A 24,499-nucleotide genomic window follows, 5' to 3' on the forward strand; every position below is an offset into this window, starting at 1 on the left:
GGCGATTGAGATGTTGATTGGCCGCGACCACTGAGCAAAGGCCGTGACTGATACATTGCGCCTCGTATGGAGTGAAATGACGCCCGGCACTTTCCGTAACTGTTTCCGACGCGCTTAACTCACGACGGAACCCGCCCAGTCAGTGAGTCCGGACCAAGACGGCAGCTCGCCAACCTTCCCGATGCTGTGCCGAAAAGGGTGTCCTTCCAAGATTTCCTGAGTGTCGACGACGACGTTGCCGTCAGTGCAAGCCCCTCGGATGCGGGCACCGTCAGCAGCACAGTCGTAATGCTGATGAAAAGCACCGAGGAGGCGCAGAGGATGTCGCGAGTGAAATCCGTCCCACGCTTAATGAAGTGCTTTCGGCAGTCGATGTCCTCCGCCAATATTTTTTCGATATTGAAGGACACGGACTCGAACTGCTGCAAACATTGTCTTGAGTAAAGAATGCCGTACTAGTTGACGTTGCCAAAACGAAAGGGAAAACAAAAATCACCGCTTTTTTTTTTTTTGAAGTAGGCAGTTCAGGCGTTATGGCGGAAAGTATCTTTATTATTTGCAATAAATCGGTTGTTTTGTGTGTGGTAATAAGATACTTTATTTTGCTCGTTTCCGAATGCGGGGATGGCAAGGAGATTCACGCGTATTGCGAACTCGTAACGATAAACTCGTTGTAGGCGGGTTTGGCTATATCGAACTATTGGATATATCGAACTAATCATGGCGCATATTGCAGTTCGCTATAACCGGGTTTGTCTGTATTATTCTCTTTATAAGTGCCTGTCTCTGTGAGCCATTTCTGCTTGTCTTATTAATGCGCATTCGAATGAAGAACAATGTCCCAATCCTACACTATCGTGCCCGTCCGTGGGAACTTCTCTTCATAGGTTCCACTGGTGCAGCTTTCAGAAATACATGAAAACACATAATCAGCATCAGTATTCGATGATGTATGCTTAGTTCGGGACAGAAGCCTGTCCTGGTGAGTTCTACTTCGCTTGCGTCTCCTATGGTACATCCTCAACTTCTGTGTCGTGTATGCAGTGTTCTGACAGTTTGTAGCTCACTCTGATAGAGGCCAACCTAAGTAAACCTTCTTTTGTTTTTCAGAGGGATCAACTTGCAAAGACGGCATTCCCTCCCTTCTTCTCTTTTATTGTTTCCTTTTAAGTATGAAAAACAGCATGAAATGCTGAACAAACTTGTTTAGATCACACATGAACCATTTCCTGTTTTTTTATGTCTTGCTGATCATAATTCCGCCCTCTGATTATTTCCTTAACCCCCCTTAAGGAAGTCCTACGCAGACTAGAAACGGAATGGTTTGCCAAGCCATGGTGCACTTCTATGCATGAAGCGGAGCTTTGAAGAACGACAATAACAGGAACAATAAAAATGCTTCTATTTCGAAGACTACAGACAGGAGGATATTTACTCTACGCAAAACGCCAGACAACGACTGCGTCGACAGTCGCTGTACGCCAAGACTGCTTTTACATAATAGAAATTTCCTGCCACTTTATCCATGCCCTAGTATTCTGCTGGCAGTTTAGGTATAGTTTATGCCGAGTGCAATGCGCCAAACTTCGCGCGACCTAGGTTTCCGTAAACCACTCAGCTTTCCTGTTCAAAAATCGCGCGAAGGTAACTACACGTTGCAAGTCATTTTTATGCTACGCTGGCTGCCGCAGTAATTCATCATGCCTCGGTCGGCCAAATCGTGGCAGAGTGGAAAAGTTCCCAGCGTATACTTTTTGTAAAATAATAGTTCGACCTTGGCTGAAGCCCGTTGAACCACCCGGAACAGCTCTCCGTAATTAATATTAGGGCCTTAAATTGGCACCCGATATTTTGGATGGGATTTAATTGAAAATTCGGCAGAGATAGAGGCTGCCATGCTAATGCTATGGGAAAAAATGGCATAGTCAATAAACGAGGGTGTACCTTCTCCTGCCTGGTGAGAACTAAAGTTTCACTGACGCCGAGATACGGGTTAGTTAGGGTGCTTCTGTACTGTGTAGTCGTAAAAATGAAGCATCGTGGAAAGCCGGGCTATTCGAAGATGGTATTGATTAGAAGTGCTCCAAAAGCAGGTACGGGAAGCAACACACGATGCGTTGTGTGTGTTGTTGATATTTTCCGACTGTGTGCGCTGTTACATACATGAACGGTTAGAAATAGCACTCGCCCACTGAAGGGCTTGAAGTGATGAACAAGTGCACGAGGTTGCACGTTCGTTTCCCGCCCGCGGCGGCCGCTTTTCTGATGGAGGCAAAAAGCAAAAACGCCCGTGTGTACGAGATTTCGGCGCACGATAAAGAAACCCATGTGTTCAAAATTAACCAGCAGCTCTGTACTACGGCGCGCCTCATCGCCTGCGTTGCGTCGGCGCGTTAAACCCTACAATCAATCAAGTGATGAACAATGGCGTTCAAGGTCCTAATGCCACCATTTCTACTGGTAATGTTGTATCACACATGCCCACCATTTCCTTACAAATTCCCGCCTCCCTAACTGGCACCCGCCGTTAAATAAACAGTCGCCTTTTTAGTAAAACTTTGAAAGTGTCCTAATTCCTGAGTGATTCTTCACCGGTTTCTTCCCTACAGCTTCCATTTACGTGATGAGCAGCGCTTGTTTGCAATTCCTGTTTGTCGCTTTTCTTTCCACTCAATTCTTTGCTTCTCAACAGGATGACATCACTATAACTGGGTCCAGACAAGCGTAACAGTAGGTGTGTAACTATCTTTCTTACGACCCGCCGCGGTGGCTCAGTGGCTAAGGCGTTGTGCTGCTGAGCACGATATCGCGGGTTCAATTCCCGGCCGCGGTGGCCGCTTTTCTGATGGAGGCGAAAAGCAAAAACACCCGTGTGTACGAAATTTCGACGCACGTTAAAGATCCCCAGGTGGTCAAAATTAACCAGCAGCCCTGTACTACGGCGCACCTCATCGCCTGCGTTGCGTCGGCGTGTTAAACCCTACAATCAATCAATCTTTCTTACGCAGAAAACAAAAAAAAGGAGCGAACAATGAAGGTGATGTCAACGGCACTCAATTTAATCCGTCCTGAACTGAACTGAATTAAAACTATCGTCATTTTCGGCTCCTTAAGAGAGGGGAAAGCTCTTACCCCACAGATGTACTCTTCAAAGAAGACAAGGACTGGTATACGTCTTTCCGAAGTCTGCTTTACCGCAGGTGTTGTACTTATGTGCCACTGCACCCTTTACCGGCGCTGTGCCCGACCTTTCCGAGCAGTTTTGAATGCGTTTTGCCGTGTACGTCTACAGCCAGGACCATGAAGCACCCTGCGTTTGTACAGGAAAGCAGAATTAGCGGAAGTAACGCATTAATCGTTATGATATTGTAAATGGAGATAACTGGTAGAGAAATGGTTAAAGAAAAAGAGCAAAATACAAAAAATGAAGTTTTGACGCGAATAATCTGACAAAATCCAAAATAAGCATCTTAAACATCGCCCCACAAAACCGAAGTGTAAGCACAAAATACCCGCATAGAAAACGATCGAACACATACAAAAAATGACGCCATGCGGATACTGTGTAGCGTTATGAATTTCCAAAAAAATTATGTCGGAAGTAGCACTGTGGTTCTTATAATGGCGTACACGAAGATCTTAATTGGTCGAGCAGAATTTTGAGAAAACAAAAAAGATGAGAAAGAGACAAAAAAATACAAAAAATATTTGACGCAATAAAAAATATGCACCTTATACATGTGCTCCCAACAATAAGAACTTCACTAAAACACACGGAAAAAAACGTTTGAAATATGGATAACAAATAAAAAAAACAGGCCAACCCTGCCATACGCCTTACATCTGCGGAAAGAATACAAAGTGGTAAAGCAATGACACCTAATTGCTGAAATGGTATATATTTACATCATTGGCGAAAGAAAGTAAAAAATTAAAATCGTAAAACAGCCCAACGCCTTGGGCTATTCGTAGCCAAGCAATTCTCTGAGTTCCTGCAGTTGTTAAGGGCGAAGCTATTGATGGCTAATGTTCCGTGTAGTTTCGTGTCCCTTCACAAACCTTGGGCGAACAAAACGTGTGCGAAAAGCGAAAAATTGTAGTTTATAGTGGATGCTAAGCAGAACACCGCTGTAACTTCCGTATGTTGAAAACTTCCCAAAAACAATTATATTACAGTTGGCCGCTAAAACGACCCTATCATTATCACGAGTGTAATTCTCCTGCCATAGTTACTTTCCAGTGAAGTCCCAAACGTTAGACAATTCCTCTCTGCTGCTCACACAAGGACTACTACGGGATGGATACGGACAGCCACAGGTTTGTCTGCAGGGACAAAGCTCTAGTTCTTCCAAGATTTATTAGATAATTACAAAACCATGGTGGCTACCATTACCAAATGATAAAAAAATGATGCGTGTACACTCTCCCCATGCATATGGTGTGTATTTTATGCAGCCCCGCTGGTCACCCACCACAACAGAAGGGAAAGGTTCATATTAATGCAGGTCCTCTAAATAAACCCCCTAAACAAAATATTCTCTATTCGCACATACTGTCTTCTAGTAAAAAGGGGCAGACAAAAAGAAAACGGAGTAAAATAAATATAAGCCTAAATAACAAGCGTAACATTGTTTAAACAGCACCACACTGCAGGCCGAGGTGAAAATCAGCTTGGCTGATGCTGAACAACCTACACACAACTAAGTAGCGGAACAGATGGCCTGGGGTTGAAATTTTGCGCCTACAGTTGGTGTATGCAGGTCTCATATCGCCAGTACACGCCATATGAGGAGCGCAAGATATGTTCGCCTGCTGTGAAGTTCCCTGGCTTCATCTTTTAGTAATGGTGGGAAGTTTTCTTTCACTTGTGATATCGAGCTAAATCCCGAAATATATTGATGAAGCTGACATCTGGCTTCTGTCACCTAAATGATTTTCACAACCTGCCATGGTATTGAAATTTTCAATGACATTTGGCGAAAAAATGAAATCGTTGTATTTTTCTGCTTGTGTTACAATCAGTCGTTTCATAGCATCAGATATAAAAAACGCGACACTGCGGGTTATTTTCTCTTAAACCGTTCAATGGGACGAAAATACGCCGCGCTGATAGCGAACACTTTGTTATTTTGGCAAGGATTTAAGAAAAGCATCTTGATGTTCAGTTATGCTAAGCGACGCTGCTTTCTTCCCTCAATTCAACCAAGAACTTCCTTTTATTTTTTATAACAGAACTGCTAACGCGACGAAACGTTTGGCGGTCTTAACTCAACGAGCCTCATTCGCTTCACAAGCGCGCCCTCCTTCATCACCGTCTTCGAGAAGGACGATGGTGAGGCCAAAGGAACGAGACAGTTAATAAGTGAAGGATGGTGCGTATAGGATTATTCTTTCAATGGCGCATTGCTCTCTTAATTAAAGGCCGCTCACACAGACAACTGTTGAAGGCCCGCAAGGAGCCACGGCGAGCTGCTGGAAATGCACAGCTGACGCAAGACTGCCCCACAAAACCACCATCGCGACCACGTAGAGTGCAGGCCACGGCTCGAGCTCATAAATAACACAGGAGCCCCCTGTGAAGGCCGAAGCTTCCCCGCGGATCGATAACGCGATAGAGAGAAGAAAGGAAACCGACAAACAGACCGTATTCGTCGCCCGCTGTACCAATTCCAGGCTATATTGGTCGAGAACAATTACGAATACTTCTTTATTCATCGCCGCTTTGCACCGGTATGCCTGTATAGGCATATCGCGTATCTATCTATTCGTAGTGTCATGACCGCATGCAGCGCCGCGTTTTTTGTTAGCTTGTTATTTATTTATTTATTTATTTATTTACACAGTTTTACTCACTCACTCACTCACTCACTCACTCACTCACTCACTCACTCACTTACTTACTCACTTACTTACTTACTTACTTACTTACTTACTTACTCACTCACTCACTCACTCACTTACTCACTTATTTATTTATTTATTTATTTATTTATTTATTTATTTATTTATTTATTTATTTATTTATTTATTTATTTATTTATTTATACATACTGCAGCCCAATTTGGCTATCGCAGGAGTGGGTACGTACATAAAATGCAAAACACACTTTTCTGCAAAGAATAACAGAGATAGATTTACAACAAATTTAATGCACGAAAATTCCCAACACATTTAATAATAATATGAAAACAACAGGATGTCATATAACAACTAGTACATTCCTGGAACAAGCGAATGTCTCGCACGTGTCTTACGGGAGTATGACGTACAGGTGGCACACGTTCCGGCAAGAAGGATGTGTCACCAGCTGTTAAAAGTGAAGGACAGCTTGCCCAAGGAACGCTTCCCCGGAGTTGTGTATGAAATTACGTGCGCAGATTGCGACGGTGTTTACATCGGGGAATCAGGAAAATACGAGAAACGATTACAGCAACACGCTCGTGGTGGTGGTGGTGGAGAAACTTTATTTCCAAAAAGGGTCCTGAAGGACACCTGGCCGGTGTAAAGGTGTAGAGGGCATCTCCCACGTCGGGACGGGGAGCCCGAGACTCTCCGCCGCTACGCGGGCCTTCTGGACAGCCCAGAATTGATCGTTAAGTTCACTGCTCCTGAGAGCACTGTCCCACTTGACCTTATCCTCCAGATAGGAGGCTTGCGTAGCACAACCACACAACATATGACCCAAGTTCACACGCTCATCACACTTTGAACAGGTAGCAGTTCCGTCGTAGTCCGAGTTGATGTGGCTCATCTTCCAAGGATTGGCGTATGAGTCCGTTTGTAACATGCGGAGAGTGACTGACTGCTCCCTGTTGAGTCCTTTGTGTGGGAGCGCAAATTCCCGTCGATTGAAGTAGAAGTGCTTGGTGAGCTCGTTGTAGGTCTGAAGTTGATCCTTGAAAGCCCTTTTTGGAGACGGGGGTGGTTGGGAGGGTGCGCGGCTGATAAGTCCTCGCGCCGCCTCGTGTGCGGATTCATTGAAGTTCCGCTGTCCTCCCCCGAGGTCGCCCATGTGGGCTGGAAACCAGACTATCGAATGATTACTAATGTGTCTATCTTCCAATAACTTGGAGACTTTGGCATCAACCAGTCTCCTTGCGAAGGCTCGAGTGGCCGCCCTAGAGTCGCTATAAATGACCTTATGTTGAGGATCAAGCAGAGCAAGTGCAATGGCCATTTGCTCAGCAACCTCCGGATTCTTGGTAAACACGGAAAGTGCGTTGCACATCCGTTCTTGAGCATCAAGGACGGCTATCGAAAAGGCCTGTCTTCCATTTATCTGAGCAGCATCTACAAAAGCCGACTCCGTAGGGCTCTCGAGAGCTGCAGCTAAAAGTGCCTTGGCTCGAGACAGTCTCCTTCCTTGATTAAAGACAGGGTGGACGTTTCTGGGGAAAGGGCGGACCACGATCGAGTCTCTGATTTCTCTGCTAAGGTGTTTAACACTCTCCTTATTCTGTTCGGTAAAGATGCCCAGAGTGACCAGAATGTCTCTTCCTGCTCTAGTTCCTCACAGTCGACGTACCTGCGCAGTGTGCTGGGCTTCTGCGATTTCTGATAACGTATTGTGAACCCCTAGTTTCAGTAGGAGATCTGTGGATGCATTGATAGGAAGCCCCAAAGCTACCTTAGAAACGCGACGAATCATGGTGTCGAGGCATTTCTCTTCGGTTTTCTTCCAATTGAGCATAGCCGCGACGTAAGAAATGTGGCATAGGACGAAAGCGTGAATAAGCCTGATGGCGCACTCCTCGCTTATACCCCTATTCCTGTTGAGAATGCGTTGAAACATTCGTAACGCGTTTTCAACTTCCCCAGTAATCTTCTGTAACATTAACATTAAGTTATTGGAACCGTTTCCTTCGATAATTAAGCCCAGAACTCTGATGGAATTGACCTCCGGAATGCGATTGCCGTGCATGTCAGAAAGCGCAACGTTGGGCCTCCTGTCCTGCTCCCAACCCCTGGGCTTGCGCCCTGGTCTAGATGGGCTATAGAAAAGCAACTCCGACTTCTTTGAGGAGCATTTAAGACCCGAAGGGGCGAGGTGTAGCTCGGTGGCCCTGACAGCTTCTTGCAATCGAGCCTCCAATTCACCGTCACTGCCCCCAGCACTCCACAGGGTAACATTATCAGCGTAGATGGTGTGTTCAACCCCCTCAATATCGAGAAGTGTTCTAGCTAATTTGGACATGACTAGATTGAACAAAAAGGGAGACAGTACCGAGCCTTGAGGAGTTCCCCTGTCTCCAAGCTCGTGACGTAAAGAATAAGAGCGTTCGCAACAACGCTTTAGCAGAGCACGCCGTCACGAATGACCACATGATTGACTGGGACGGTGTAAGAATCGTCGCGACAGAAAAATCGGCAACTTCACGCCTACATCGGGAATCACAAATCATTCAGACCACATCTAACACGGTTAATCGTAACGACGGAAATCTAAATCCAATCTACGTGCGCTCCTTACAGCGGTTGCTCAACCCAATTTAAACGATCCATTTCTGGTGATGTATTCATTGTGAAAAAGGCTTCCGTGCCTGAAGCCAAAACGTCAAGAACAATTTTTTGACTGGTCGGCGTCTGGTGTGTTTGAAATGTATTCTCCCGGCCAGACGGGATTCTGTCACTGTCTCGACTTCATGACCTTGATAGATGTACCACGCAAACACGAAGATAACTTGCAAGATGTGTGCTTTGCATACACTACAAGTTCGCAAGAAGGGATGCTATTTGCTAAATACGGGTGACTGGGTCTAACCCTAGATAATAAATTATACTACATAGAAACTGGGGTTACGGTATAGGAGAGCCGTACTTAAGCGAGTGTGCCGGTGCACGTACCGGGTAGGAACGGTCTGCTTGTCCTTTACATTGCTTGTCAACATGCTCAAAAGTTGCGAGTAGGTACGAAAATATAAAAATAATATTTTAAATTAATATTGAGGCTGTTTTGATAATGTGAAGATAGAGCTCCAAAGATTTATTGGAAGCTTCATGCAAGACGAACAAGAAAAAATGTTACGCTTTTCTTTTTGTTGTTGACTTGGCTTCAAAAGCAAAGAAGCCGTGCGGCTGGTCAAGCCGCGTATGAGATAAACGTTGCTATTTTCTAAGGCTGCACCCGCCGCAATACACGATTGCAGCGACAAATTTCGCTCTACCATATATTAGTATGAAATTCAATGGTTCTGACTACTTCAGTGGTTCCAGTCCAGTTCCGTATGTGCTAATTACATGCTGGTCTTTCAGCATGCAGCGCGTTCCAGCAACCACGGCGTCCAAAACAGCGCGCGACATTTAGTTAGCCGTCACCTCCAACTCTTCGTGCACCTTTGGCACCGCGGATAGCCTGCTTGATCGACCATTACGAAATTCAGGGTTCGAAACCAATTAATACATATTGTAGGCTGGACACATATGCACGGAAAAGGTTTGCACTGCCGTGAGCTGGCTGACGGCGCATGCTTACTTGACTGCGCTCTGTTCCGTACTCTCAGACCTGAGTTCAGTTGCTGCCCATAGACGCGGAGAAATGAAACAAGGGAAGACCCTTAAATAGAAGGTGCTCTGAAAGGAGGCGATCGCTAAAATATGCGACTGGCAGTAGCAAAAAAAGAAGCTGAGAGAATGTATTATTAATCGCAAAATACAAAGAAGACTGAAGAACGAATAAAAATAGCCTTTATAACCAGTGTACCCCCTGGTTTTGCTTTGAACGTATAATATAAGGCTCATCAACCAGGTACAGAAATTTCGCATTTCCCCATTCAGACCACACCGTCTTACGTAACCAAAACAATGCGTGCCGTTTATGAGCTTAGGCTACTGGACGGCAGGTCTGTGTGCGCCTGGCGGCTGCGCTACACTACCTGCCTCACTGATAATTTATGAGCACAGCCGCAGGCTATAATGGGTGAAGGTATAATGGATGCGCACTCTACACACAGCGCTAACCTTCAACAAAGGTTAACAGGATTATATAGCATGAAGAGAGCGGTGTGCCAGTGACGCAGCCTCTCGAGCTACACACGGAACTTTGGCTGAAACAGTGATTTCGTTTTTTCAGCGGACAACTGCACTTGCCGTGTTGACACCATGAATATCTTAGTCTGTTTGATGTGTGGCCCGCTGCACTGTGTCACGTGCACACCGGCTCTCCAAAATGGACAGCGCATGTACAGGTATACTCGCCTTGAATTTGGCAGCTCTCCAGAAAAATTTGTTACTTCACAATATTTAGCCGCATAACGCAGGTGTCGGTCGCATTATGTTCATAATTCCAGGCTGTGTTATATAAAGTACAAGCTTTATAATTTATGCAATGTACCTAAGGTTACGTGGTGTCGCATTTATTGCTTGGGTTGAACAGCCGTCACCATATAACACAAAACCTGGCGGCGATATTACAAGCTCAATTAACATTTCGAACCGGAGATGGCAGGCCTGTATAATAGAAGAAGAAAGCATTTTCCGAACGTAAATGATAGCCAGGCCTTTATTACTGCATGTCCTTTAGTAGTAGTTACAGGAACCCATTTAAAAGAGAAAAAAAGAACAGGCACATTTGCACTTCCTTCCCCCCCCCTTCCCGCCCTCCCTGCAGCGATATGCGTGGAGGGCTCTGATGTTTTACATCACAGCAGTGCATCGAGACGTGGCCGGAAACATCATTTTTGAGACAATAGGCAGTTTTAGCATATTGGTACCGTGTTTACGTTACCGTTTACCGTGTTTGGGGGAGTCAACTGCGCAGCGCGAGAGTTACCGCGAACGGTAACTTACCGGCACAGGCTTCACCGTCGCCAGCGGCTTCGGGTAACACGGTAAACGGTAACGCAAACACGGTAGCGATATGCTAAAACTGCCTAATACTCGTAGAATTGAGGAAAGTTTGCGCCCGATGTTTTTAACGGGAAAGCGTTACTTGGCTTGGCTGCGTCAGCAAAAGGCATCCTCAAAATTCGTCTCCACATTCCGACACGCCCGCAGAGAAATTATGCCACCTAGATAAGAAAAATCGTAAATGAGACTGGAGTTAAAACTAAGGATGCGAGGCGACGGGACAATGACTTACAAACCACCCTACACAAACGCCATGCAGAACGCATCGGCGTCTGTATTACTTTAAATATGAACAAAAGAGTTTGAACACATATTCATAAGAACGACAACTCGCCAGTAACGGAAAGAACATTACGTTTAATACCACGTAATACTAATAATAACTTACACAACGCTAAGTGCATAACGGAGAAAGGGGTTGCGTCGCGCAGAGCACAGAAAGGGGAAACGGTTCCCTTGATCAGCTGCATAAACTCACGTCGAGGAAAGGTGCCGCCCGATAATAAAGTTCCACGGCAAACGGCCCGGCTGGTCTCTTGGGGCCAACTCTGCAGCCGGATGAAGGTTAGGATAAGGAAAGGAAGAAGAGAGCCACAGGATGTAAGGGCAAGGAGAGTGTGGGTGGGCACTCTATTGCGTTATTTGTTCTGTTGGATGGCGAGACGTTGTCCTGGGATATAGGGGTGCTGACAGCATAGCTAAATGCCGCTTATTCTCTCTGCCGCGGCGGCTGCCTTTGAACATCAGACACGGAGAAAAATATAAAGGGGCCCTCTGTTGCCTACCAAGTAATGGCAGCGGAAGGCCACGGAAGTCGTCGAGAATACTCGCAAAGTACTGGTAGAAATTGTGTCGGCTCTATGCCCCGGTAAAAGGGAGATGCAATAGTCGTGTATTCCAGGCCTGAGCGGAATAGTAAGGACGTATGGTTAGCTGCTACTAATTTATTCTTTTTGCTTTATATCCTGTCCGACCAGTACGTGCTAGCTCTAAATTAATGTACTTTGCTAGCGTCTTTGCTGTTCCCATGACGAAATGCTCGCATTGCCTTCGCGGCTTCAAGACAATAACACAGCAAAAAACAACGAATGAAATATGTGGCTTTAAAGGTCTCAGCAGTGATAACTGTGCTGAGCCTCCCTTTAGGCCTAAAACTCACAATAAGCTAGAACACGTAAACGCTGAAATAGGACTGCGTATAATTACGCAGGAGGAAAGACGTAGTTTTTCATCAATAAGAAATAATTTTTTGAAACTTTCATTTTTTTATTGTGGCCGCCAGCGCACTTTTATCAGGCAAAATGGTTCCTACGGAAAAGAAGGAAGAAACAATTTCCGGACGAATATGCACGCGTGATTTTCTGCCGTGCTTGGGTTTTTGATGAGGCCGTTCATATAATTTTAAATATTCATATCTAATCTTCAATAAAAGAATTGGCACACTGAATATTTCACATTTTTAATGTTTGACTAGATGATGGGAATGAAGTGAAGGGAGAGATTTTTGTAGTTTAATGGTTTTATTGCGACCCTTGTGAGGACCGAGACAGTCGGTGAAGGCATGGCGGTGAACAAGGGTGTGGAAGGGTGGCACAAGATGGTAGATATGTAAACAGCGAGCTACAGAGAAAGGAGCGACGCAGTAAGCAGTAAGAATGTGCTTGACGTGCTCAGCTAGTCGACCCAATATGCCTCAGATGGAGTCGCTGAACTGGCCCTGAAGCGAGGGATAGGTGGAGGGAGTAGGTTGTCGTGGAAGGGGAAAGACATGAAACAATTTTTCAGACAGGAGCGTGAACAGAGCGAACACTTCTGGTCTAGAAGGCGCAATGCGATCGCTAACAGGACACTGGTGACTACATATAGCCGCTGGGATATTGGATTACAAGTGCCCCTTACGTGAGAACCAGATATATTCACTCAAATATTTGCAACCCATAAAGCAATAGAATCTGCTCTTGCAAGTTTTCTTTTCGAGTGCACTTCTGTTCTCTTTTTCTCCTTTGTGACCCTATCACCCGTCGTGGTGGCTCAGTGGGTAAGGCGTTGCGCTGCTGAGCACGATGTTGCGGGTTCAATTCCCGGCCACGGCGGCCGCTTTTCTGATGGAGGCGAACAGCGAAAACGCCCGTGTGTACGAGATTTCGGCGCACGTTAAAGATCCCCAGGTGGTCAAAATTAATCCGGAGCCCTCCACTACGGCGCGCCTCATCGCCAGCGTTGCGTCGGCGCGTTAAACCCTACAATCGAATCGTAACCCTATCGGTATACCAAGAAATCTAATCAGGCTAGTAGCAGTAAACTTTTCATTGAAACCGATATCGGGATACAAATCTTTGATGTCGAATCTGGATATCGGTACAAAAAAAATTGCGCAGTTACGCACATGTCCCCGTTCGAGTTTTGTAAAGTGTGAGTTATCTATGAACAGGCATATTTTTGGGGTAATGTTTACATTTGTCAAACAATTCAGCGTATAAATACCAGATTGAGCAAACACAATCGTGCACTAAAAAGTAATTAGTACACGTATGTCGCGGGTCATTGTTTTTTACCCGGGTGCGCTGCGGTATTCAAAGATGCTAAAATCGTTTTGCGCAAAAAAGACCGTTGAGGAAGGAAGTCATTTAAGCGTACCACGTACAGAAAAAAACTGGCGAAGCTGGCACCAAGTCGCGCTAGGCTTGAACTCTAGCGAAGCTGCAGGATTTCTTTCTCCGTGAGCATTGAAGGAGACATCACCACACAATCGTACAAATTCGAAATCGTTTATTTACATGTTCCGTCCTTGCTTTCCACTCTGCTAGTAGTAGTCATAGTCATATGCATCGATATCGTCGAGTTACGTGAGGCAAGCATTGCATGATTGGTAGCGCTTGACCGCTGGAGTGCAGCGGCAGCGCGTACGTGCACGACGCATGCGCGGCGTTCCTGGAATCGCGTCGAGGTTCGTGGAGCAGGTGTTGCGCCAGTTGTGCCGTTATTGGTTTCTAAGCAACGCGAGCCGCTCCTCAGCGTTCTCGTCACCTGTTTTCTTTCTTTTTTTTTTTTTTTTTGCAAAATCCACTGCACGAGCCGACAACGATGGGCGGTCGCTGAGAGGTACGCGCTCACATGCACGCTCGGCATTTTCTCGCTCCTTGGATGTTCGCCTGTTTTCTTTTTTGCTTTTTTTGCTAAAGCCACTGCGCGTGCCGGGGACGGTCGGCGGTCGCAGCGAGGCACACGCTGATGAGGGCTCGGCATTTCTTCGTACTTTTAATGTGTTGGGCATTGCCTGGTACGCGCCACATATTACGGTCAGCTACAACAGCTGTTTGTTTTTTCCACGAAATCTGCACTTTTGTGGAATACAAGGCGTAAAAGGTTTTTTCGCCATTTTCACTATTTTCCCTTCATATATTGCACGTTTTTACGGACTTTTTTCTTTATTTTCTCGTTTTGGGGAGAGTTGTGGGAGATGCATATATTTTATTTTGTCAGATCACTTTGATGAAAATTTTATTGTTTGTATTTCTTGCTTTTAATGTTCTGTTTGACCAATTATCTCAATTTACGTTATTATAACGATTACATTTGTTCTTTTTCCCCAAACCTGGCTTTTTCTGGATATGCATGGCTCTACACGGTTTGTCGCCATTTTCTTCATTTCTTTACTTGTATTTTAAACTTTTTTGCGGACTTTTTTTGCGGACTTTTTCTCTTTATTTTTGTGTTTTTTGGGGTGGTTGTAAACATGAATATTTTTTATTTTATCCAATCATTTTATATGGGTTTATATTGGCTTCTAAACGCCATGGTTCCAACAACCTGTGTGGTGGCACCACGGCAGACAGTGCACACGAAAACGACCGCTTATATGACAGTTTTAACTAAGCTTCTTGGGGCAATCTCGTACATCACCGAAGGCGACGTTTAGTGTGGTGGCGATTATTTGGGCATGTCAATAGGCATGTAAGAAGACGACTGCGACAATTATCAAAGCGAAGCTTTAGAATCGTCACTGATGCCTGTGTACGCGAATACGCCCTGCAGGGAAGCCAACATTCCCTGACGATGATGATGAATGATCGTGGGAGAAGTGAAGGAAAAGAAACGCTACTCGTGGCCGGAATCAAACCTGGGTCCCTCTCGTTACGAAGCCGGCGTCTACCTGATTGCTCCATTTCGACTTTTTTTGTATTTATTGCCTGTCTTTGACAACTTACAACAGATTACATCTCAACATCGTAAATATGTACACATACAAGAGGTTGACTTGCCATCCACTACAGGGCTGACTTCATCAATTTAAAATGCCCTAATATCGATTAGTTGCTGTATTTCGGGCACCCAATCAGGTAGTTCCTGGTGAAACTTACTAACTTCAACGAATCGCCCAATGCTCTCTTTGAAATACTCCCTTGCACATGGCGCATCAACATCAGTGTACAACCTTGCTGTACGTGAGCGCCAAATACTATGGAGACCCAGTGCCATGACTAAATCGTAAGGCACTCCATCCTCATTATCTGTTGCAAGAAAACGTATACCGTGAGGATCAAGTGGAAAGTCTTTGTGTAATGTACTCTGTAGCACATCCCAAAGACATACCCCCTCCCAACAATGCAAAAATACATGATCAATCGTCTCGGGTGATTTACAACTAAAACAATCTGTCCCCCACGGTACCGATAACCCCCTTTCTTCCATAAACGTTCATACTAATAATGTTCCTTCATGTAACCTAAACATAAAGGACTTGACCCCTGGTTTCCCTAAACCGCATGTAGTGTAGGGTTTGAACACGTCTATTCTCATTAATAGTTCCTTATCTACCACTTTAGGTACTCAAATTATATCGTTGCTTTAATTGTTGATACATGATTGCAAGCATGGTTCTGAGCACCTGAACCAGGTTTAGAACACCGGGAATGAACACGCCCACTCGTTATATTCTATTACCACGAAGCATCTAACCAAAGTGTTGCGGCTATGAGCCCAGCAAAATACAAAGTGCATAAGTTATTTCGCAATTTTCTTCTGCGGTCAAACCTGCTCGGAGTTCCATTCATGTCGTGGCGGCTAAAAATGTCGTACTTCTTCAACGAAGGAAGAAAGAACAGCAATCTTTTTCACAACATCGTTATTTTTAGTGCTTGCAAATTCTTACGGCTCCCTTTTTAACCCTATACAATACTCCGCATTTATCACATTCTATCTGAATGCACCCCTTGGTATTTTCCCTAAAACAAACCATCCGTCAATATAGATGCCCACTCGTGCACTCATCAATAACGCTCTCCAAAGAACGCAGTGCGGTTGCACCCGCTGCCGAGCGAATGGCAGCGATTTTTTCCTAAAAGATCTACCATGCGAAAAGAACTCAGCCCCTGGTAGACTACTCATGCGTGGAGCCATGCGTATAGCACAACGGCAAAAAGTAGAGCAGAGTGACGACGTTCCCTCGCGATCACGCCCCTACTTCCCCGCTACGTCTTTACCACGCCCGCCAAACCTGCGCGTCCATGCGGAGGCGTAGTCTTGACAACAGACGCCGTATAAATACGGGTCACCTTAATACTAGAATACGGAACATGTCTGCTGGCAGTGTAACGCAAAAAGAAACAGAATTTAGTTCATTTACCACATTCCCAACCGTACATTTTTAATTTACAGGCTTGTTTAAATTTGACCCGCATTCATTTCTATTTTTAACCCCTGGCAGCTTGCTCTTCCCATGGTTATCATGGTGCTGTGTCTTAAGGGTTCGTGCTTGATTTTTCTGGGAATTTTTCACCACTTTTGCAGCGAAACATTGGACAGCAGAGCGGCTTTGTATCTGCGCCGAGTGCTACAAAAACGGCGGCCCGCTCGCGTGTTTTGTATGCAGCCCACAACGCTATCGACACAATGCCTGTTCTTTTCATGATGAGAGTGCCGTCCCGACGCCATCTAAATGGCGTCGTGAAGCAGTCTTGAAATGCAACACCGCCATCATACGCCCAACGTACGTGATGTCCAGATGGTCTTCCCTGCGATACTCACAGTACATTACCCCATAAACTACAAGTGGAGGCGTGGAGAAACGTCCCCGTATGCGCGTCCGCTCGTATACCCGTCGTAAGCGCCTTATTCCGTGCTTCACATGATTGTGGCGATCTTTTACCACTAGCTTCGAGGAACGTGGGACGAGGGTTTTTGCTGTACAACGGTCACATAATTGGCGGGCCCGCGTTAATGCGAAGCTTTCGAATGAGGCCGTCACGCGCAGACAAACGATGCACGCGTACGTAAATTTACGAGAATGGCACAAGTCCTTTGTAGCCGTCAAATGGCCACTGTAGGAGCAGCTTGTGAACGGAGATACAATTCAGAAAAGCGTCACTTCCACTCAGCAAGTGCTTCGTAGCTAATGGAGAGCCATGATATGCTCCTTTATTTTCCAATATTGTGTTAAACAAATATAAACAAGCGTAGGGAATAGATAATTATTGATAAAAGCGAGCAATTTTTAGACTTTTGTATTGCACACTTGAGCCAACATCTTGAATTTCAGTTGAAGGTTTCGGAATGTTGGCACTATTAGCGGGAGGGGGGCACTATTTTGGCAGGAATGGCGGTGCCATGAAAAATTAATTACTATAATGGAGCGAGTGATGATGGGAGAGAAATCGAAAACGGAAATGAACAAGGAACGCCCAGCGCAAGATTTTGCCACATCGTAGTGGACACCCCACTGGCATCGTCATCGTCATTGTCAGAAGTGATGCAGACAGAGGACAACGGTAAGGCGGGAAGGCAAGAAGGAAAAGGAAGCCCGCGCTGAAGAAGGTTGCCTGGCGGGCAATAAACTTTCCTCTTTCGCTGTCTTTCTCTCTGTGTGTGTCTCGGTCTGCCTATCTCTCTCTCTCTCTCTCTCTCTCTCTCTCTCTCTCTCTCTCTCTCTCTCTCTCTCTCTCTCTCTCTCTCTCTCTCTACAGTTTCAAGGAGTGTCCTTCAGAGTTTTGAGGACTCGTTTGGACGGCCCGAAAATTGGTGCTCCGCGGCTATTGTCACAACCCCAAACTACCGGCGACGCGGTGCCATGCCTTACTTTTCTGCTACAAACACTCGTTAGCCTTCGCCGCATCTTTCAACAACGACTTACCCAGCCTCTGCCTCATTCCTCACTCTTGCCTGGATGAGGCACCCCGCACCGTCCTTCTACCTCTAACAAAGTCATTGCATTACCAAAAGCGTACCATATGCACCCATAAGACGGTTTATTTATTTATTTATTTATTTATTTATTTATTAGATTTATTAGGCCGCTTCCCCGTTGTGATCTTCTTTGCTTTATCCCGTCCCGTACTGAGAATCTTTTGCGTGTATTGTCTGTATTTCTTTTTTACTTATAGTGCGCTCCGTCCTTTCATCTTGTGCAGCATAAATGTACGTTATACTAGCGTGCCTGGGCATGTTGATATTTGTCACCTGTGTGTCCCGCTATTGCGTTGTAACGTTTCCCGTAACATGATTAACATCACAGAGAGGCTCGAATGATTTGCACAGTGCTCGCCCACAAGGCAATGCGATTGGCTTTCAAGGCCACAAAAGGCTAGTTCTGAGCACGGAATCAAATCTGCAATTCGTAAACAAACCTCAGAAAAAAAGCATCAAAACCTCTTAATGCATCGTTCAGGTTGCAATTGTAGGTGCCCACACAAGGAAGAACAACACACTCACTGTACGCAAGGGAGTCAAAAGTAACTGTCCCATTTTTTACTCTTCCCCTCTATTATTTATTTTGTAGCTTCTAGTGCATGGTAAACATCGTGCATCTCTCTCCTCGTAAAGATTAATTTAGTCCTATACAAACATTGAAATGCTGGCGTCGTCAAGAATTTTTCTTTCCTTCAAAAAGCCAGACGCTGCCAGTAGATTGATGGCCATGATTTTACAATCGCTAGTGCGTAAATGCATGCACTAGTACTTATTTCTTGGCAGCCCTTACGGAATAACCGAATTTCCAACACGTAAGAGTGAAAACGAATACTAAGTATTTTAGTTAATGAAATCTGTCGATTCCCGCCGCATTCACCGAGTGCAACAGGCGGTGTACTCGTGAAGCAGCAAATTTAACAATACAACACTTCCATAGTTTCCTCTCTAATCAATTTATGCTTCCACGTCGGCGAACCTTATAGCAGGGCTCCTGTCTGCATAAAAACTAGTTAAACTAAACTTTCTACACCTGTTGGAGAGTTGTAAAATCGTTAGAGGGAACAAGGTGACATACGGCTAGGGAGATGAGAGCGAACGTGGGAGCGTGTGCCGAGTGCTGCAGCAGGTCACCGCCACCTGCATAGAGTGGATCAGAGCAATCAGCCAGCTTTGAGAAAGAAGCGCACTCGTCAATATGCAAATAAGGGCCGATCCTCGAACGCGGCTAAGTGGGAGAGCCTAACTGTGACCGAATTTACTAACTCCATGCTGCCATCGTTATCCCCGGCGCTCCCTCCGCCTTCCGTCCTGTCAGTTGTAGCAGAGAGAAGCACCGAGTCACGAAGATAGAGAAAATCACTTGTGAGGTCTTTTGTGTGGTCGCAAAGGGAAGAGACACAGAGCGTCCTTTCCTTCAGATTTGACGGAATAAAGGTGCTACTGATTTAATTGGTCGATCCCTCTCAACGCAAACCTACCCGTTTGTATTTGCGGGCATTTTTTTTCGTGAAGCAGGCGAGAATAAGTAGCTTCGGGGAAACAAAAGAACCGCGAAATTTATTGAATCAGTGTGGTGTTTCTGAGCTAGAAACAAAGCACTCAGGCAGAATCCATCTCCCATGTGGATCGACGTGTGCGATTTGAATGCGAACGGTTTTTCGTGTGCTTTGTGTCCACGAAAATAATTACCTCCCCTCTCCCAGCCCCCTGTGAAATGTGTCCCGGTGTTTTCAAGGTTGTACAACACTGGCCGTAGACTGGTCAAATGTGGCTCTGACTTTCACTACGTCGAAAGGGTTTTGAATCTTTCGTCTATATTAAAAGAAAAAATTCCATCATTAAGAATTATACATTCGAGTTTGGTTCTCTTTATGAAGGAAGCAAAGAAGGAAGGAAGAGAACGTACGGCGGGAGTTTTCTGTTGCACCAACGATCGTGACAGAACCCTCGGAGGTAAATGCAAAAAACTCGCCTTTAGCGTATGCACGTAATTCTTCGAACAGACACCAGAGAAGGCTGTGATCACTCGATGGGTTAATGTGTGAAATTACAGATTGTGGCCTCTTAGTTCCCATGCTAACAAAAGATCGAGTTCCTCGAAGCACAATGGATATTTACAAATAGCTCATTCAATTAATTGTTGCAGATATTTCTTCTTGCACGATCTTTTTCCTACGGGGCGGGATCCCATGCAGGCGTTTTAATGGAGGCAGATACACAATTACTTTGCACTGGGATATTGTCTTGCATATTTGTACATGGCACTAATTGATGACCACATCGGGAAAATCTCCAACAGAATACCATATTACAATGATCAACAAGAGAAAACAAAGAGGTGTATCACAGAAATGGAGGCGTGTCACAAAGGTCGTTAATGACACCATTCAGGGAGCTTGGGCTCCCGAGGTGGCTTCTTGTGGGAAAAAATGCTAAGAGTGGCGTTTGGTTTCAGTTTTAACGACAAGCTTCTCCAATATCTGTTGCTCAAATTGAGCCTTCGTGAAATGATGCTATTGAGAAGCGAAAAAAAATATCACCACCGCTTTTCAGATGCGCCACAAACAATCCGTAATTATAGGTGATAATGCAATGCAGAAGAATGTTCGGGACGGCTCAATCATAGCCAAATTTTTGTTCGCCCATCTTTTCAGTGCCACATCCACGCTCAACCGGCGGACATTAAATGCGTTAAAAGAAGTCTTGCTCTATAGAAATAAGTCTGCTGAAAGTATACTTGCCCAGTCTGTTTGATTCACATCGCAATAACCGGATACGCGCCCGCGTTGACAATTAAGCTGAAGTAAGCGCGTGCACTGCAAATGCACGGCCTCGCGTGCAGAGGAAACGTCAAGACGTAATGAACGGTCCTCTGTGCACTATGTATACACGGAAGAAAGGCCGTACAGCCGTGGTGGTGCGATTAGGCATTCCAAGTGCCCACTCAAACGTGCGCGAATTTAACATAGCGATAACATAAATTGCGAACCATACGTACGTCAAAGGCGCGGTCATTAAATTAACTGGTCTTAATTTTTTTTTATTTAGCCGAACACTTTTCTTTCTGTTGCCATAATGTGCGCCGAACCTACCAAGCACATATTGCGCAGCAAACGGTTCCACTGTCCTCACAACGGGCCTATAATAATACCTTGGGCGCGTACACACAAAACACGACTTCACGCAACAAAGAGCCCACACGCACTCGGTGCACACACATTGTACACGGTCAGTCGCAAGCTCCCGTCCACCAAAGCACGCACGAATTCACGTGAATATATTTTACGCGGCACGGTAACCTTGCGACAGCCTACTGAACATGCTACGGCGCTGATAACTAAGCTACAAAGTAAGCGCGCATACAGCAAATACGCGGCCTCATGTCAAAAGCAAAGCTTGCGACGGGAAAAACTCTCCGCTGCGCGTAATGCCACTCAGAACCGAGGGTGGACTAGCGTTGCGGAGTGAATACGCATTCCTTTGTAAATGATTGCTAAAACGTGCGCAGAGTTTACCAAAGAGAGAACAAAAATCCCCAAACTTACCTCGCAAAGGCGTGATAGCGTCGGCTTGAAGTCTGCCCGCTCAACTCTATGCAACCAAATTTTTCTGCTTTCTGCGTCGCGTTTCCTGGGCGGAATTACGTAGTCTCTTGCCATCCCTGACCCAAATTGAACAGCCAAAGGTACATCCGCCGAATGATTTAGCAATATAGCGGTAGCGTCGACCAGCCGGGGTGTCAGCGCTTTATCAGGGTAGAGGGTGGCGAAACGAGAGAGGACTTGTATGCGCAGACGGATCCCGTCAGTGCCTCCGTCATCGGCTAGGCTGCTCGCGCAAGCACAAAACAACCCCTTCCCCTTATAATCAGCCGGCGATCTTCATTGCTGGGCGGTGATAGAAACTTCACCTGCGCCTTGCTCAGGGCAACACGGAGGATAACCAGCGGAATGCGCTTGTGTCGTGTTTGCGGGAACAGCCCAGCAGACGACGGCTGCACTGCCGGAATCGTTATGTGCATGCGAACTGCGCGAACTACCCTCACGTAATTCGCTCCTGTATACCATGATGAGGCGTTGAGCTTATGGCCAGTTGACGCACCCGCGAGAATAAAAAAAAAATGAAAGCCGTTTCACCAAACAAGAAAGCTGTCTGAAATGCAGAGAAGTGATTCGCCATAATGAGATGTAGCGTCGTTATCCGCTCACTGCTACCACCCATTACGCTTTTCGCCGCTGTGTCACTTCTCCCTTAATAAATGGAACGGATGTTTGTCCAATGGATTTCAAATTTCCGGCCTTCGCAGTGCTCAGGCATCCAATGCCTGGAACAGCACAAGCAGGAGTTCTGGTCTTTTACTGCAAAGCAGTATATGTCTAACACCCCCCCCCCCCCCCCCCCCCACCCCCACCTCGTTTTTATTCCGGTCTCATCGATTTACTCGGCGCCGCTCCGGGGCTCCTCCTCACCGCCGCTGACACGTCTTTCACGACTGTTTTTTCCGTCGCCTTCACGGATGCCCTTTCGGAAAGTTGCGCAGTCGGCAGCTATCCGCGGTAGTGCGGTTATCAGATAATTGCGAAAAATAAACGGAAGCGCGGATGGGCGTAAAAATGCAGTGATGATTACTATACTCCAAAGTACAAAATTTTTGCGCAGCGCAATCTGCAGTCTTCTCGATCACGACGCATTTCTAATGCGTCTCAGGAAGTGTTCGCGTGATCAGAGAACGAACAGCGGTGTCCGCTACTCTGCTGCTACCACGCAGCGCGCCGCTTCCCCCCGCACAACTCCGCACAAGGGAGCAGCGAGCATGTTGTGGCAAATCGTGTTTAAACCTCCCGCACAAAAGTCACTTAGTTTGGATTAGCGGAGAATGGAACAGCGTCTGGAGAAAGTGTCAGGCGGAGGGCGTTTCTTCGTGGCAACGCATGAGACGTGTGAGGAAAAGGCAGTGAGAGAGGTGACACCGTAGCCGCATGCGTCCCCTCACATTTCGCTAGACACTCCTCTCCGTTTTCTTTCATTCGTCGCTGCTGCGCTCGCTCACTCGGTTATGCGGGCATAAGCAGACACCACTCTTTCGAAGCCCAGGTAACGGCTGAGAAAGGATTTCCCTCTCAAATTATCAAAAACCGCCGTCACTCTTTCCGCTCAAATTCCACAGAGAGGCGGGGGCGTGCACGCGCAGCTATAGGTTTCATGCCCGTACTGATGGATGGCATGTCCGTTATGCTCGTTCGAGGTTTAAACACGGGCGTTAACCGGCCACATGATACCTGTCCGGAGTCCTTAGTGGTAGAGCGGATTGGGATTGTAAAATACACAAACAGTAAGATACTTACGACGCGGGAGGGGCGCAGGCAGCTCCATGTTTTTCTGCAAGCACAAAGACTGGATCCTTGAGACATTCATTCAGCTGATTTTCTAGGAAGGATCCTCCATTGTAAATTACAACAAACGTGCTTTATGTCGTGCACTCCGTGGACAGTGTCTAGCTTTGCAGGTCATCATTTTCCACACAGTGAAAGGTCACTAATTTTTTGTGCTTGCTTTTCATCCCACACATGCCGGCGCCGCCGGGGTCTTAATGCGCATGTTGGAACGCGCCATTTCTGTCTCGCACTGACATTTAGTTTCGTGTACTATAGCAAAAACCAACTCAACGAGCATTCCTAATTAAATCAACGCGGGCGCTGCCGGTTAATTGCGTATAGTTCGACGCAAATGTACCTGCAGTTTTTTTTTGCGCTAAACAACAGGGAGATGTATGACAAGCGGCAGCTGTTCACCAGTTTCGAACGCTTATGACTATATAAACCACTTGGTGTTGGAAGCCTCTGTAGACGCCGGGCTCTGCTTGGGCCCGTTATCTCGCTGCGCTGCCTGATTCTGGCGGCTTAGTGTTACACGTTACGGGAAGCTACGACGACAAGTCCAGCCCCTAAAATGCTCTGCACCTAAAATTAGGCAGCTGTACAAGACATCGGCACCGCGAAGAAACATAAAGCGACAACGTCGCAAGATTTGTTCGAAACTAGCAGCTAATTCTTATGTTGCTACCCTCTGGCGCCTGCGAAAAGGTCATCTCCGAGACTGCAGGGACAAGCATGGTGCCGTGTAAAGGCCTCACCCAGCCGCGTTGGAGGCAGAAATAAAAAATTAGTGCCGTTCCACTCTGTGAAGAAGGATGACCTGCAAAGCTGGACTCAGCCCAATGAGTGCGCGAAACAAAACACGTTTATCATAATTTGCGATGGAGAATTTCCTAGCCAATCAGCTGAATGAATCGCTGACGGATCCAACCTTTGTTTTTGCCGATAAACATGGAACTGCCTGTGTCCCTCCCGCGTCGCAAGCACCTCACTCTTTGTGTAAGGCCGGGATCAGACTGTTGCCGAAACTGTTGTAATAACTTTAAGAATGACGTCATTTCACGTCTCAGCCAACCGAACTGCGTGATATGCC

The 24,499-nt window shown here is 46.0% G+C and overlaps 1 long non-coding RNA gene across 1 annotated transcript in view; it reads right to left on the reverse strand.

Annotated features, from left to right (window-relative positions):
• LOC144180418 (uncharacterized) overlaps window positions 1-21,981 on the reverse strand; it is a 38,118-nt gene extending 16,137 nt beyond the window's left edge. The window contains exons 1-3 of the long non-coding RNA XR_013324410.1: window positions 21,577-21,981; window positions 19,107-19,168; window positions 3,133-3,310 (exon numbers count right to left, since the gene is read on the reverse strand). This is a non-coding gene — a long non-coding RNA (uncharacterized LOC144180418). The remainder of the gene's footprint in view (window positions 1-3,132; window positions 3,311-19,106; window positions 19,169-21,576) is intronic.
• Window positions 21,982-24,499: the final 2,518 nt, after the last annotated feature.

The sequence above is a fragment of the Haemaphysalis longicornis genome, unplaced genomic scaffold, assembly GCF_048455015.1.
Source record: "Haemaphysalis longicornis isolate Haplotype H1 unplaced genomic scaffold, Haemaphysalis longicornis Haplotype H1 scaffold_4, whole genome shotgun sequence".
Classification (NCBI taxonomy): domain Eukaryota; kingdom Metazoa; phylum Arthropoda; class Arachnida; order Ixodida; family Ixodidae; genus Haemaphysalis; species Haemaphysalis longicornis.